This window comes from Rattus rattus, chromosome 5 (assembly GCF_011064425.1).
Source record: "Rattus rattus isolate New Zealand chromosome 5, Rrattus_CSIRO_v1, whole genome shotgun sequence".
In the NCBI taxonomy this organism is placed as follows: Eukaryota; Metazoa; Chordata; class Mammalia; order Rodentia; family Muridae; genus Rattus; species Rattus rattus.
The window spans coordinates 48,433,651-48,451,081 of NC_046158.1; positions in this window are offsets into that span (position 1 = coordinate 48,433,651).

The window sequence follows — 17,431 nt, forward strand, 5'->3', positions numbered from 1 at the left end:
TTCGGGGAGCCCAGTGATTTCAGAACTAGGTAGAACCTCTCTTAATCTTTAAAATAAGATCACAAATACCTGGAGAGGGATTTGGACCATTGTGCCACAAAGATATTGTGAGGAAAACATGGGGGTGGCAGCGGTGGTGGTGCCTTAGGAAAATATCTAGTTCCCTCTCCAGCTCATTTGGGCTCACACAGACCCTGAACGTGATAGAATATACGAGGGTGTTTTGGAGCAGTTGGTTAGTTGCAGACAGCTGAAGAGATCTCTGGTTAGACTTGGAAGCTTTTGTAACACTCAGTCCAGTGCCAGTACTCCCAGGAGCCGGTATACTTCACGGTTCAGCTTCTGAACCTCTTGCAATGCAAACACGCTCAGGCCCCATAAACCCGCCTTGCGTCCACAGCCTGTGAAGGGTGCCCTCGAGATTCTGTTTTTATTTTCCAAAGTGCTTCTCTAGCTCTTACTACGTGCTTTACAAATATTAGCTCCTTCAGTCTCCAGACAGACTCTGTGAGACAGGTATTGTAACTAGCCCCATTTTAGGTGAAAGATCTAAAGCTTGGAAAGGTTATAACTTGGCCCAGCATCACACAATTCTTTAATTGGTGGGACTGACATTCAAACCCTGGCAGTCTGGCTCCCCTGCCCAAGATCCTATATTTCACCATATTCCTTCCCCTGTTTATTCTAATTGGCAGCACTATGGTCTACCTAGGAATAAAGTTGCAGATGAAGGCTAGTGGAATTGTTACAGGATGCTGCCTTACCTTTGGTCCTCTTCCAAGGGGACCCCTTAGATGATGGGAAAGGCGCCGGAAAGACTTAGATGGAGATCCTGGGGCATTAGCCATTGCCAACAAGCCAGAGCCTGCCTTGATGCTCTCTAATTTTAACAGGGCATCTGTCTTGCCGACAAGAAGACTTGGACGAGGATACTCACAGCCTTCAAGCCATTGCCATACTGGTTCCTCGGGATCTTAGCGGCTGAACACTATTTGGAAACACACCTATCCTGGTCTGCCCTTCCCTCGGACCATAGGCAGGTTCCTTCCTGATTTCTGTGGAATTTGGAGTTCTTAGCAGGGAGCTGAGATTTAGAAGTGATTTTCACACGACCAGACTTCTCTCTCAGCTCTGATGGAAATCTGCAGTAGTAACTGGGCCGAAACGATGCCTGTAGCGGGTAGTTTAGGCGACTGTGCTCTGAGCTCTCAGACAGTCGCAGGCTCGTACCTGCCCAGGGGCTCTCTTCGATCCGAGGATGAAAGACACGCACATTAGCTAATTTTTAAGTTGCCTTATTGGCTGTGTGGCTGAGCTCTTCTAAGCCATCCACGCCCTTCTACCATGCCCTTACCTTTACTCCTAGCTCAACATCTCTAAATCTACCCTCAACTTAGTTGCCCGCTCACTTTCTGCGAAGCCCATTGGTCTTGCTGCTCAAGATGCTCTCAGGCTGCCCTTCCGTGGGCTGCTTTCCTTTTCCGCCTACATTTTGGAAGATCTCCCCTGCAGCTCTGAGTCTATTCCACCTCTCTCCCCCAAGTGTCTTGGTTCTACCTTTTCCACCTTCTCTCCTAGCCTGCAGAAACCTGGAAGTCCCGCCTATTTCCGCCCAGCCATTGGCCACTGGCATCTTTATTGATAGATCAAAAACCAATTGGGAGCAAGGACCTTTAGCGTCAGTAAACAAAGATTCCCGACTGAATCAAAGCTTCAAACCACTCCTCTACAGAGGCCTGGTGCAGAGTGGCTGGTTTTTGGTTTCTCTGCATTTTCTGACTGAGGCACTTGGGCACTAAAGTGTGAGTCTGTAGTTCCAGCTGCTCGAGAGGCTGAACTTAAGGTACAGTTCAAGGCCAGCCTGGGCAACTGAGTGAAACTCTCTCTTAGGATTTTGGTTTCTCTAGTAACCCAGTTGGCCTCTCTCGTTGTATAGTTAAGGGTGACCTTGAAGACGTGGTTCTCCTTGCCTTCCCAAAGCTGGATGACTGGCGTGTACCACCCACCAGCCACCGTGTTTTAGCACGGCTCCGTCTTTTAAATAAATAAAGCCAAACCAAACAAGAATTTTAAGGTGGAGAGAAAAAACGTGTAGTTTACAGAGAAATACACTTAACATGTTTGGCGTGTAGCGAACTTCCTTTTAGGTAACATGATTTATTTCCAAAAGACCAAATACAACCTTTAGTCTATCAGATCTCCCAAACTCCATAACAGCTCAGAATCACCTCAGTGCATCACTGGTTCCTTCCTATTAATTAATTCTACTTCCAAAATCAGTAACAGCATCAGAACCACTATGAATGAGTGATCCAAGATCATTCTTCAGCTAGAGAGCTCAAGACCAGCCTGGGATACAGGATCCCCTATCTATCTCAGAAATCCAATAAATAAATAAATAAATAAATAAATAAATAAATAAATAAATAAAATCCATATGCGTGCTAGGTAAAAGTTACACCAAACTAAGTATGGTTACACCAAACAGTTTGGTAACAGAGTATAAAGAGCCGGTCAAATTCAGGGGTTGGGGGTTTATGGGGGGTGAGGGGAGGATGGGGGCGGGGCAGGAGGAGAATGGGAGGGTAGTAACTGAACCCCAAGAGTCACGGCTGCCTTTTCTTTCCATATAGGCCCACAGAGGCTATCATGCAACGCTAATTATGTGGCACTAGAACAGCTCCACTGCGAAGTATTCGAGTACTCTCATCTCGGCCCTTCCTTTTCTCTCAAGTGGGCTAATGGGAGGGTAATATTATAGGCGTTCCTTTTCTTTCTTTTCCGGCTTTTATGAAAGATCGCATAGCACAATATATCGAAAAGATCTTTCTATTTGAGACTCTTCTTTTAATGGGCTCTTTATTCTAATGATAATTATACCTTTATCTTTCAAAAGCTGATGTTTCCTACCTAAAGCATCCCCCCCCCTCAAATATCCCATTAAAAAGTCTGCAAAGAATAGGAGAGAAGAAAGGCTTAGGTATCAATTCCAAACAGTGATTGAAACCTCCCAAAATAATTATAGCTTATATCTTCAGCAAAGATTATCTGGCGTGGCTTACCCCATAATCTAATTTCAGGAAAGAACGCTTTATTTCAACAGTGATCTACGTCAACATGAATGCCTTCTCTCTCCCAGGTCTTAGCAAGAAATTGAAATGAATGTACTTTATGGAATTAGTGACATCAAAAGTGTACAGCTTTCCTGTGCTGTGTCAAACAGAGCCCACCCCTCCATGGTACTTTCCTCCCTTAAGGAGTGTGGCTATTGTTTAATCCGTGCACTTAGAAACAGCAACTGGGACCTCTCAATGCAATGATAGATTAAGGCAAGCATACTTTTTAAAGATTGGTGACAAGTACTTTCTTAAGGACTGGTGACAAGTAGTTTCAGTTTTCTTAAGGACAGCGAGGTAAATCAAATGTCTTATTTTAAGTAGGCTTTCTTCCCCGCCAAGCTGGAAGACCCAGGGCGCACTCACTAACCATGACTATACACGTAAAAGGGAAAGGAGGAAGTCACAACTTACATGGGCTTTAGTTGTGATGTGACGAGACGTTTAGTTATAAGTGCCCGCTTTTTGGATAACTCTGACAGAAAGCTGTAACTTCTACGTCTAATAGGGATGCAGAAAAGAAAACGATGGTTCTTTCAAGAGCTACCAGAGCATGTTAATGGGAAATAACTCTTATCTATAAATTTGTCTTTTTTATCTCAGTACATTGATGGAAAAGTATCATCTTGAATATTTTATAGTTTTGTAGGGAAGATGTGCATCTATTTTTCTTGACTTTTAATATAGCAATAAAAAGCTATTTCTAAGCTTGTGTGTATGTATGTGTTATCTGTTTGTCCTGGAGTAGTGGGTATAATCATTCCTTAATTTTCTTTCCCATAATCTACTTTTTCATTGTTTTTCAATTGTTTTTTTGGGGGGGTGTTTTTGTTTTTTCTTTTACTTCTTCTATTGAAAATGCTATAAGCTTTTCCCATATACCCTGAGTGCTAGTCTTTCTCCAGTGCTAGAAGTTCCAAGACTGTCAAACCCCACAGCATGTACCCTTCCACACAGGATCTGAGTTGGAGCCCAAGGCAGTGTGGAAGTGTGCTGCAGATCATGCAGATAAAAGTCACAGACAAGTCTGTCCAAAGCACTGCCTGTTAAATAACTTCCAATGGTAACTTTAAAAATATTTTTATGTTTAATTATGTGTGTGCCTTGGTTTGGTTCCTAAGACCAATGGATTACTTTTGGGTAATCTGGGTGGGGCTATGAGCCATTATAATTCTTGATGCTACTGAACAACAGTTAGAGACCCCAAGATTAGAAGAAAATCTGTTGAACTTTATCCCATATCTTCACTCTGACTGCCGTCGCTCCTTCCCGATGTGACAAGGTCTCTTGCCATTTCCTTTCCGACCAGTGACTACGTGTTAATTATTTACTTCCGGGCAGTCATCTACAAGAGCAGTACGCACTCTTAGTGGTCGAGCCACTCCTTCAGTTCCCCGTTGCCTGGGTCATTTCAAAATGGATTCCTATTGGCTGCCTGGGTCATTTCAAAATGGATTCCTATTGGCTGCCTTTCCCTTCATAATGGACGTCATGTAGCTATTTCTTACTCTATCTACCAGGTTTTTATCTTGCATTTTGATATTTGTGAATAGAGTCTTGAAAAGATTCTAGGTTCTTCTGTAAAGTCTTAACTGCCTTAATAGACAGTTAGCAAGCACTGGCTGGACTCTCTTGTTCTTACTTTTGGACGGGTTGCTTGGAGTCTGTCTTAATGTGTGTTGTAGAAGAGTCAAGCAGAGTTTATGTGAAGAATTTAAAGCTCTTCTTGTAATGTCAATTTTGATTTGTCAGTTTGACTGGATTGAGAGATACCTAGGAAACACATTTCCGGGTGTGCCTCCGAGGGTGTTACCAAAAATGATTGCCTGTGGGTCAGCGAACTGAGTGGGGAAGGCTCATTCTGAACATGACTGGCACCCTTCAGTAGGCCAGGACCCTGGATGGAACAGAACGTGGATGACACATGACCCTCCTGGAGCAGGTGTGTGACTCGCTGACAGTTCAGCAGAAACGCCAGACTCAGACAGTGAATGTAGGTTCGTACCAACACCTTCCCCCTCCCCAGGAGCATCCAGGTCCTCGGCTTCCGGTCCCACTATGACATTGCTCTCTCTTGTTCTGAGGCTTCCTCATTTTCAGATTGAGCAGCTATTGATCCCGTCAGCTCTCCTGTCTCAAGAAGGGACAATCCAGCTCCGGGTTGTGTCAGCCAGTCTTATAAATGCCCTCTAAATTAAATGTACGCTCAGTGACCCCTCAAACGTCCCCTTGGATACTGTCCTTCCTGAGTCTCAAACCACTTCTGAGCTGCTGTGATCACGTGGGATTCTACCCTTTCGCTTTTAAAGCCCATAGAAGCCTTGTCTATGGTTGTTAACTTCTGTGACCACTTCCCAGTATGTTTCAGTCTTCACGGAAGTTCCCCTCCCCCCTTATTTTGTTTAGTTTTCATTATAACTGTTTATGACAGTCTTTGTGTGTAGCCCAGATGGTCCAACAACCTTATATCCCCAACCTTCCAAGTGCTGGGATGATTACAGCATGGCTCTGTGTGTGTGTGTGTGTGTGTGTGTGTGTGTGTGTGTGTGTGTGTGTGTGTACAGCTATGTATACGTGTGTATAGATGTATTGGGGGTTGGAGTGATAGCACACTGGGTAAAGGCCTTGCTGATGACCTGAGTTTGATACCCAGAGACGACAGTTTTTTGCTATTCCCTTGTCTGTTTCTACCTTATAATGAAAGTCAAACTCTCACCTGATCCTGCAGGATGTTTAAGGTGGGCATGTTTTCTCCAGCATCTAGTTGGATGACAATTAAACTTACCTGGGTAATAAACCAGGTCTGTAGTTCAGCTAGAAGTTAGAGGGTCACCTTGAGCAAGGCTGTCTGGACCAGCTTTTAGACAAGGATCAACATGGTGGAAGGTTTCGACCAACTCCAGGTGGCCAGGTGTTCTCTGCCCACCACATGCAAGAGAGAGAGAGCACGACACTGCCGTGCACACACACACACACACACACACACACACACACACACACACACACACACCCCCATGCACATCTCACCTAGATATAATGATGTAATATTTTTTAATATCCATAGTTTTGGATTGGGTTGTTCTGTGGGACAGTTGTATCAGCAGAAGTCACGCCTTCATTATGAAAAACCAGGCCCATATCTGGTACTTTTAATTGCCAGCATGTAACTGAACTCTCCGAGATGGAAAATACAATATTTCTGTCTCATTTATTTGAAAAGAGTTTTTTTCTTATATCTATCTTTATTGTTTCCAATTACACGTCCATATGTGTGTATGGAGAGGTTTGTGCACACGAATGCAGGAAGCCAGAAGCATTAGATACCCTCGATTTGAAGTAATTGTGAGCTGCCTGATGTGGGTGCTGGGAACTGAACTTGGGTCCTCAACAAGAGCTCACTGCTCACTCCTAGTTGCTGATCCATTTCTCTACCCCGAGGCCTTCTTGTTTAACTGCTGCAGAAGGATTGTGTTGCTTTGCTTGGAGAAAATGCCTGGAAGCCAGGGTAGGGAGTCAGGTGTCCTGCCTTGTCACTGTCTGCCTTGCTCTTCTGAGACAGAGTTTCTCACAACCTGGATCTAGGTGGATGGATATTCCCTTGTGACCGACCCCCACAACACTGGGGCTGTAGGCACTCGAATTGTCACGCTCTGTTTGTCAAGTGGTGCTAGGATGCAAAACAATGGCAAGGAGTCTTGCCTAGCAGGCCATAGCATGGCAAACAGAATCATCTAAGTACTGGTCAGGCTTAGGACCAATCTCTGCCTTCAAATACTGTAATTGCAATCAGCTCAGAATCTGGTAGGCATACTCAAAGATCCCACCCCACTTCCTCTATCTTGCTAAGGTCAACTTCCCCTCTGGCATTCAGATCCTTAGCCATGCTCTAGGAAAAGCTTCCCGGGGCTCTGCCTCTCATTTGATCTGGGTGAAATGTTATTCCTCAGAGTCATAGAAACCAGATCCCACCATTACCCAGACTTATCAGAGTAGATTTATCATGGCTCCTTGTTTCTCCTCCCCTGATCCTACACTTGTTGAGATTTGAACTTGCATACTTACAAATAAACATACATACAGTCAGCTAGACGTTTGCTGTGCATGAATGATTAACCACGGTAGCTAGACTACCGTTGCAAGAGAGGCAGGGAGTAAAAGGGAGAAAAACTAGTGTGAGGCAGCCAGAGCTGGCTCTGGAGTGGAGATCGAGCTGTGGGAGTGGCCCTAAGGTTAACTAACTCCTTTCTGCCTGTGTCTTTCCCTGGTCTCTTGGCCTTCTCATGTTTCTGTGTCTCAGCCCCTACTTTTCCCCTACTGAAGGTCATTCTATTTAAGGTATATGTAGAGCTGTGGGAAGCAACCTCAACACTGAGATCTCTCTCTCTCTCTCTCTCTCTCTCTCTCTCTCTCTCTCTCTCTCTCTCTCACACACACACACACACACACACACACACACATAATTAGCAGTATAATATAACAAATAATTAATGAACAACTGTTAACTTTGGATCAGAGTAAGATAATAGAAGTTTTAAATGTCCCTATTATATCTATATTTTTTTATAATTAAACTACTGTTTTGTTTTGAGCTAGAGTCTCACTGTGTGGCCTAAGTGGGCCTCAAACTCGTGACCCACAGGCCTCTGCTTCCTAAACGCTGGGATTACAGGTAAACACTTCAACATCTTAATTTGTTGATTACTTCTATGCTACAAAAAAAAAAAAAATCACAAGCACTTTACTTGGTACTGTCGAACACTCACCTGTCTCATGTAATCTCAGTCTTTGTCTCGTCTAATTTTATAAGGAAGAGGAGAGAATATTTTTCGAGAGAAAGCAATGCTTTCTTAAGATCAGGAAAAAGGACTCATAGCACCTGACTTGGTCAGACACCAGCCTAGCCCCGGGGACAGCCTTCTTGCAGACAGATGGATTAGTTGCCAGGTCCCCAGAGGCATAAACATTCATAATCTCCCAAATCTGATACCAAATACTGAAACCTAGAAGACACAACATCATGGGAACGGGCGGAGCAGAAAGACGTGGACTCTTGTCAGGATGCTATGGCTTAGAATGGCCTAGAAGAGGAACTGAGAGCAAGTCACTCAACTTCTTTGATCTCTTCAAAACTAGGCCCTTCATTATCCATTTAGCAGTTAGTTCTTGAGGATCCGCCATGTGCACAAGTCGGCTTACAGTCACTCAACTAGGCTCACGCTAGAATACTAACATCACACTTTATGGACCCCTGCCATTTCTTTCCTTCAATACAGAATGATCCAGAGTTCTCCTAGCCTATGAGCACAGTGGTAACTGTGTTCTTCAGAGACCTCAGGAATGTCAGGGGATCTTAAGAAGGTCGACCAGGGAGGTCATAACAGAATAAAGATAAGCTTTTGTCCGATGTGTGAGCTTGGAATCTCAGAAGCAAGAGGATTGCCACTAGTTTGAGATCAGCCTGGGCAACAGAGTGAGACCCGGTCTCAACCCTCTTACTCTCTCAAAGAAGTAACAACAAAGTCGTTCTCTAAAGAAAGGCCTGACAGGGGATGGGGAGAAAGCCCGGCTGTCATGTACATGACCTGAGTCCGATTCTAGCATCCTCGTGAGACAGCTCACAGCTGTGACTCCTGCTCAGAGGCTTCTAAGGCACCTGCAGGCCTGTGCACAAACTCCCTGCCCCCAGACGGGCAGTGTGCTGACTGCCACCCAGACGTGCGTGCCTAAACATTACTAGAGATGATACAAATGCATCTCTTTTATAAAGAAAGGAAAGATGAACCAGAAAAGACAACACTGGGCCTTGAACGGTTTGGAGAAAGAAGATGAATGAACTCTGAGCGAAGGCCCAGGAGATAATCACAGTTCAGGGCTTTGGAAACACTCTACGCTCTGAAGTACAATTCGTCACTCTTCACTTGAAACGAAGTAACAATTATGAGTTTGCAATCCCTGCTACTGAGGGAGAGCGTGAACTGAGGGACTTTATTCCTGAAGATTTGGCACTGTGCACAGGCTCTGACAAAGGTGGGGTCTTTTTAGCTGGGATCAAGAGAGGCTTCTGTTTGGCTCGGTGCAAAAAGCCACATGAGTTAAAGCGCAGACAGAAAGGAAACAATAGTGTCAGGGGTAGCTATTTTTATGCTTCTCAGAAGAAAAGATATCTCTACATTTTGCCAAGCACGACGGTTTGCTGTGTGCTGTCTCTGGAATATTCTCATTTGATTATGCTTCCTGATTGCACCGTGACAGTTTTGTGAACTCAATTGCTGTCCCTCATTGTGTGACAAAGTGCTCACCAGGGTGATTCAAGGACTGTCAGCAGCATGTAGAGCACATGCTCACATAAGGTCATGACCTCATCACTTATGTGAACCAGCATGCATGCAGCCTGGAGGAAGAGTATCTAAAAACCCTGATGACAGCCCCCCAAACATCTTTGCTCAAAATCTGGTAAGCACTCTCTTTTTGTGAGAGACCCAGGAACTCAATGTCATCACATGTCAGAGACCTCCTGACGTTGTCCCGGGGCTGGTCAGGTGAAAAGGTCGCTGTGTGTAGACAGGAATATACAGATTTTCATGGCAATCCAAAGCCACGTATTCCTGACCATTGTGACAGTTTGATTTATTACACAAATACAGCAAAGTAAATTCATACTTGGCTATGTAAAAATAAATAAAATGCCTGATGTCTTCTCTTCTTGTATCGAAAGAGGAATGTTCAATTGGGATCATAACTAATATATCATAGTGTTTCAGTGCCTTTGAGATTGTGTGTTACATACTCTATAGTTAAATATTTACAGCTCAATCCATCACTTTATGGCCTTAAGCCTGATTTTACCGACTGATGTAGAAACTTCAGGAATCTCTCTAAGGGGCAGCTCCATCTGTTATGTGGAGCTGAGGTAACTGAAGCCTCAAAACCTAGGGATTGGCAGGGGAAATGGGTTTGTTTACAGTTTTGGCCAAATCTGAAAAAGAAAGAAATTCCATCTCTGCCTTGCCCGGGGCTTCATCATGATTTGCAGAACAGTGAAACAAAAGCCGGGAGATGCGCTAGCGCACGTTAGCCAGGACCCTGGCGAGCATCAGGATGAAGCGAAGTCCTGTCCCTCCTCTGTCCTCATGAGCCCCACGGCTAGTCTGTCCCCACCCACGACACAGAGTTTCCTGGAGAAATTATAATCCCAAGAATCTCGTTGCAAGCCTAGTTTATGAAATGCAACCGTGCCAGATGCCCATCAACAGAGAACGGGATAATGGGAATGTGGCTCATACGGAAAATGATTATTCAGGTATAGAGAAAATGAAATTATGACATTGGTAGGAAATATGGATATCAAACAAGGTGACACAAACTCTTGAAAAGAGAAAACCTTCATGTTCTCCTTCATGTGCTGACCTTAGCTCAGAACGTGCACATGTATGTGCGTAAACAGGTGTAACTGTGGGTATAGTACAAAATTTAGGAAGACGGTGGAGTAGGTGAGAGGGTAGGGGGGAACAAAGAGGAAAGGACACACAGGAAAGAATCTGTAAAGCTAGCTTTTTCTAGTTTCAACTCCATTATTCTTTCATCGTTTTGGATACTGGAGTAGCAGGAACTAATTGTGCATCCTTAGGAGACTCTAGCATGGTTGGGGCTGAAGAGTTGGCTCGGCAATTAAGAATATTTGTTGCTCTTGCAGAGGGTCTGATTCCCAGCATCCACACAATGGCTTACAACCATCTTTAACTCCAGTCCCAGGGGACCCAGGCCTTCCCTGACCCCCTCAGGCACCAGACGGGCATGTGGTGCTTGTTTATGTGTAAGGAAAAGAGGAAGTGAGGTCCTGAGGGAACACACACGGCTGACGTGAGCATGGCCATGCCAAGGACCTAGCCTCGGGCCCAGAGGAACAAAGTAAAGCCACCCCATCTGGTCCACGTGTGGATGTTGACAGTATGTGCAGAAATGTCCACCACAGCTTATTCTCCCCAGATATTTATGGCCTACAGACAGTTCCCTGACAGAGATCGCTCCTACCAAGATTAACTAAATCTGTCTGTCTCCTTAATCCATAAACCCTGCATCCCTGCTTATCTGTATGCAATAGCTTTGCCTCCCTGTTCAGCTGTAAGCAATAATCCTCTCTCTCCAGTCTACTGTGTATAGTAAACATGCGGAATCCCACTGCACCCTATCCCAGCTTTCCTGTCTGTCTTTCTGTCTGTCTGTCTGTCTGCTTGTCTGCCTGCCTGCCTGCCTATCCACCTTTCCTTCATTCTCTCTTCGCCCTAGTCAGATCTGCCCCTGGAACCACGCTGGATGTGGCTTATATACATGCACATACAATGCAATAAAAACAGTACACATACAATAGAATAAATAAATGGTTTTAAATTTTAAAAAGAATCTAAGATGGCCAGGGGTGGCACATGCCTTTAATCCCAGAACTCAGAAGGCAGAAGCAGGAGTATTCTCTGTGGGTTCAAGGCCAGCCTGGTCTACAGAGCGAACTCCAGAATAGTCAAGGCTATAGAGAAGCCCTATCTCAAACAGCAGCAAAAGTCTAATATTCCTTTGAGGCAGTGATTTTGAAAGTTGGCTTTTCTTTCTTAATCCCGTTGCCCATTAGGGCAATATAAATTAGGCTTGACTACCCACTGAACACATTTGTCACATGACTCATTTAGAAAAGATTTTTTTAAAACATTAGTCTGTTTTGAGGAAGGGACTTTATAACCAGAAAATGTTTTGTTTTGTTTTCTTTTGTTTAAAACAATATTAAGCCAGGCAGTGGTGGCACACGCCTTTAATCCCAGCACTTGGGAGGCAGAGTCAGGTGGATCTTTGAATTTGAGGCCAGCCTGGTCTGTAAAGCAAGTTTTAGGATAGCCAGAGCTACATAGAGAAAACCTGTCTTAAAACAAAACCCCCCACAAGACCAACTATGTTAAATCACAGTCACTCTATTATGATGCTACTTAATGGTGTTGCTATATATGAACTAAAATATGGTTGTTTATAACAACTTTATTATTTTTTATTTTTTATAACAACTTTATTTATTTTTTAAATGGGCCTTCGAATCCTTTGATGTCTCTCCCATCAAGAAGTAGGATCTACAGACCACAAGAAGAAGCCCACCCAACACTGCCTGCCCGGCCAGAGACGAGCGGCAGAATGGTGCAGAGACCTAGAATAGAAGCAAATACAACTGTAAAAAAAAAAAAAAGTCACAGAAATGAAGTGTAATGATCGTCTGCTATCCTCATAGATCAGTGCCTAGCACAACTGCCATCAGAGAGGCTTCAGTAGCAAGGGACGGAAACAGATCTAGAGACCCACAGCAGAGACAGGCAGAGTTCGGGGAATCCTGCAGGAGGAGGGGAGGAAAGATTGTAGGAGCTGGGGAGACAAGAACACAAGAAGAACACCTACAGAATCAACTAACCAGGGCTCTCAGGGGCTTACAGAGACCGAACTGCCAAACGTGGAGCTTGCGTGGATCTAACCTAGGCTCTCTGTCTATAGTTGTATACCTTGGTGTTCTTGTGGGACTTCTAACAAAAGGAGCTGGTGCTCTCTCTGACTCTCTTGCCTGCTTTTGGGACCTTTGAACTCCTACTGAGTTGCCTCATCCAGCCTTAATGTCTGGGGGGAGGTGCCTAGCCTTATTGCCACTTGATATACCATGTTTAATGGATATCCCTGGGAGGCCTGCCCTTTTCTGAAGGGAAGTGTGTTATCTGTGCCCTGGACTACTCGCCTCCTGACCCCACCTGCCCTTGGGGCTTGGAGGTGAAGTGACACAGTCAGTGTCACAGACCCCCAGAGCAGGTGAGAAATGCCACAGCAAGCTTTCTGAATACTGCTACAAGTTTCTTTAATACCCTCCACCCCATTGGTCCCAAGAACGCATCTCTTCTAAACAGCAGTTCCTGATTGGCTGGCATTGTCTGCACCAGCAATCTTTGGTCTCTCAGGCAGTCCTCAATTAGGTCCTCCTGCAGGAGATGCTTAAGCAGCTGCACCGCCCACAACATTTACATAGAAGCAGCCTTCAGTCGGTGCTCCATGAATGGATGGAGAGAGAGTACACAGGCAGCGGCGGGGGGTGGGGGGGGTAGGTGTTGTAGAGGGAGGAACACTATGGTCCAGATATAATTTATGACAGAAGAAATGAATTACAAAGATAATAAAAACCCTTTAAGATGAAGTAATCCCTTGCCCCTTAAAGGTGGGCCGAATGTAGCAATTCACTTGTAAAGAACAAGGGGCGCAGCTCTAGACTGTACGTGCTGGTTAGTTTTAACTCTCAGTTTACAGTCTGGAACCTAGAATTCCCTGGACAGGGAGTTTAGATGAATTATCTAGATTAAGTTGCTCTGTGAATATGGCTTGCAAGGGGTTTTCTTCTCTTTTTTCTTTTTTTTTTTCGGAGCTGGGGACCGAACCCAGGGCCTTGCGCTCGCTAGGCAAGCGCTCTACCGCTGAGCTAAATCCCCAACCCCGTGCAAGGGGTTTTCTTAACTGGGTAAAGGGAGGCGGGTAGGCACACCCAAGTATGGATGGCACCGTATCATGGGCAAGACCCTGGATTAGATGGAGAGAGTATGCTCCAGTCTATCAGGCACGCACTGACGGCTGTTTTGTTTTTGTTTTTTGTTTTTGTTTTTTTTTTCTTTTCTTTTCTTTTTTTTTTTTCCGGGGCTGGGGACCGAACCCAGGGCCTTGCGCTCGCTAGGCAAGTGCTCTACCACTGAGCTAAATCCCCAACCCCGACGGCTGTTCTTGATTCTGAATGCAGCCCATTCCCTCAAGCTCCTGTCGTTATGACTTTGATGGATGGACAACAAACCAGGAACTACCAGCTAAAATAAACTTTCTCCCTTAATTTGCTTTTATCAGGGCATTTGATTATAATAACATCAAAGATAAACAAAGATACTATGTATTATTGCTATGTATTAATACTTTGTATTAATTCTGTTTCTGTTCTATGAGACAGGGTCTCTATGTAGCCTGGGCTGGCTACAATGCAATCCTCTATCCTCAGCCTCGCAAGTGCTAGGATTACCGGCCCCCAACACCAAATCCAGAAATACTGTGCTAATTCACCACTTTATCATTTGGTGAAACCAAACTGAATAGCAGCTGCCCGGAACAGTCATGGCTGGTGTATGGCAGCAGTTCCAGATGAGTACCCAGATCTCTGCTGGCATTGCCACTGATCCGTGTGCGTTTTCACACTATCCTATCTCTGACCACCTCAGCTGAGGAGAGAACAGGAAGGAGGCTCTTCACATTCTTCCCAGCCTATAGAATAATAAGCAGATAAATGTGGCTGTTTCGAGTTATTTTAACCATAACAAAAACTGAAAATGTGACAGTGGCTTCAGGACTAGGTGGAGGGTACAAGTTAGAAGGTCTTTAAGTGTTACTGAAAGCTTCATTGCTTATTATTATCATTATTATTATTATCATTATTATTATTATTATTGTGTGTGCGCACGCTTGAGTGTGGTACATTTGTGTGCCACATGTGTGCAGTACCCTCAGAAGCCAGAAGAGGGCGACAGATTCCCTGGAACTGCTGTCCCAGGGCTACCGTGAGCCATTTGCAGTGGGTGCTGAGAACTGAACTTGGTCCTCTGGAAGAGCAACCAGTGTTCTTATTTCAAGCAGTACCTCTGGCCTCATTGTTCTTGACTTATTGGTTAGGGATTCCTGTAGGGAAATGCCACAGAAACAGGGCCACAGAAGTTTGGCAACATTGTTACCTATGGTCAGGAGAATGAAATGATGGCCTGCCTGAGGGATTGTTTCAGCCTGGGATGGGAGGTACTGCCTGGTCTCTGCCTGTAGGAAAATGCAGGAGGAAGGAGATAAACTGAAGAGGGAGCTGTTTTCCACAGCAATGAAACAGCATTGAGGGAACCAAGGCCAGAGTGCTGCCAGGCAAGTCAAAGCTTTAACCACATAACTGCCGACTGCCTAGTGTTCAAGGCTGGCCTCATAGACCTTTCCAGCAGACAAGAGGCCTGCAAACTTTAAGGGAGCCCCATCGAAGCTTCACCGGATTCTAAGAGAGAAGGAAGGGTGTGTATTTTGCCCAACAGAGTTGGTTAGAAATCAGTTCGTAAGAAGTCTATGGTTTTAGTTTTCTTTTTTCTTTTTTTTTTTTTTTAGAGATTTATTTATTGTATGTGAGTACACTGTTGCTATCTTCAGACACACAATAAGAGGATATCAGATCCCATTACAGATGGTTGTGAGCCACCATGTGGTTGCTGGGAATTGAACTCAGGACCTCTGGAAGAGCAGTCAGTGCTCTTAACCACTGAGCCATCTCTCCAGTCCAGTTTTAGTTTTCTAACGAACTATGATCAGCTTGGAGTGAAGGGCATATTCAGACTTTTGAATCTCAAATATCTGAGAGCAGGAAGCCATCTAAGAAAGCTCTCATGGGAGGGTAGATGAACCGTCCTAAATGCTTTCCTTTGGCATTTTTTTTTGTTTTGTTTTGTTTCATATTCAGAAAGCCTACAGACACAGAAGGCCTCTGAAGAGCTGGCCTTTTGTGGAAGGAAACCCACAAAGGTTCATAGATCACCTATCTATGATCATAAAAAGCGAATGCAGACAGAGGTCTCTCTTTCCAGGCCCCTAACATTTTGTCTAGAAAAGGAAGATGGGGGTATCAGAGTTGGCTGTCACCCGGGAGAATCTACCTTCCTCACAGAACAGCTCTAGTCCTTTCCTAAACCTCCCAGAGCCTGTGGCACCTCTGTTCCCACAGACGCTCCAGTCTTCTGTTTAGATAGACAGGGCCCATTTGGCCCCTCTCTGAGTCAGTGGTACCCACAGAGCCTCACCACCTCTAGACTTGATTTCAACGTCAGGGTTGAGGACCTCAGGCCTTGACTCTAGAGCTGTTTTGTTTAGGGGCCTCAGGTGGGGTAGTGAATACGATTTTTCGGCTAGAGGAGGATGTAAATAATTTGTGTTCTGTGGGATATCTGTGATGGCCTTGACATATAGCTAAGGATACTTTCATGAGTCTTCTCAACAGAAGGCAGAGCCCAGCCTCATCCCCTTGAACAGTGTGGTCTCCATAACTTGCTTTCAACAGACTGACCACAGTAGAAGCGATTACTTTATGCCCTGGCTAGGTGCACATCAACTGGACACAAGCTAGAGTTTTCTGAATGAGACGAACATCCACTGAGGACAACCCTCCACAGATTCAGCTGTAAGGCATTTCCTTAATAATTGATGTGGGAGGGCCCAGACCACTGTGGGTGGTGCCATTTTGGGGCTGGTGGCCCTGGGGTCTATAGGAAAGCAGGCTGAGGAAGCCAGGAGAAGCGAGCCAAAAAGCAGCACTCCTCCATGGCCTCTGCACCAGCTCCTGCTTCCAGGTTCCTGCCTTGTTTGAGTTTCTGTCCTGATGAACAGTGATGTGGAAGTATAAGTCAAATAAATCCTTTCCCCCCCAACTTGTTCTTTTGGTCATGGCGTTCCAACAGAGCCATAGAAACCCTAGCTAAGACACTATAAGACTTCTCAAACAAGGTCACAGAAGGGGGACGCAGCTTTTGTGCATTCTTCTCTTTGCCATGAGGATGTCAGACATTGAAACTAGCCACTGTCATGTATGGACGCCAGGAAGCTGTACAGGAAGCTGGCCATATAGCTGCATTAACAAGAGTTCATATTTGCTATATATGAAGCCTTGGGTTCAATCCCCAGTCCTGCATAAATCAGGGCCTGGTGGTGTACACCTATTATGGTTTGCATTTGCTCAGCCCAGGGAGTGACACTATTAGAAGGTGTGGCCCTTTTGGAGTAGGTGTGTCACTGCGGGTGTGGGCTTTAAGACCCTCATCCTAGCCTCCTGAAAGTCAGTATTCCACTACCTGCCTTTAGATGAAGATGCTGAACTCTCAGCTCTGCCTATACCATGCCTGCCTGGATGCTGCCCTGCTCTCACCTTGATGATACTGGACTGAACCTCTGAACCTGTAAGCCAGCCCCAATTAAATGTTGTTATAAGAGTTGCTTTGGCAAAGAAGTGCAGGCTGACAGGGACCAGATGTAGATCTCTCCTGAGAGACACAGCCAGAATACACCAAATATATAGGCGAATGCCAGCAGCAAACCACTGAACTGAGAACGGGACCCCCGTTGAAGGAATCAGAGAAAGGACTGAAAGAGCTTGAAGGAGCTCGAGACCCCATATGAACAACAATGCCAACCAACCAGAGCTTCCAGGACTAAGCCACTACCCAAAGACTATACATGGACTGACCCTGGGCTCCAAC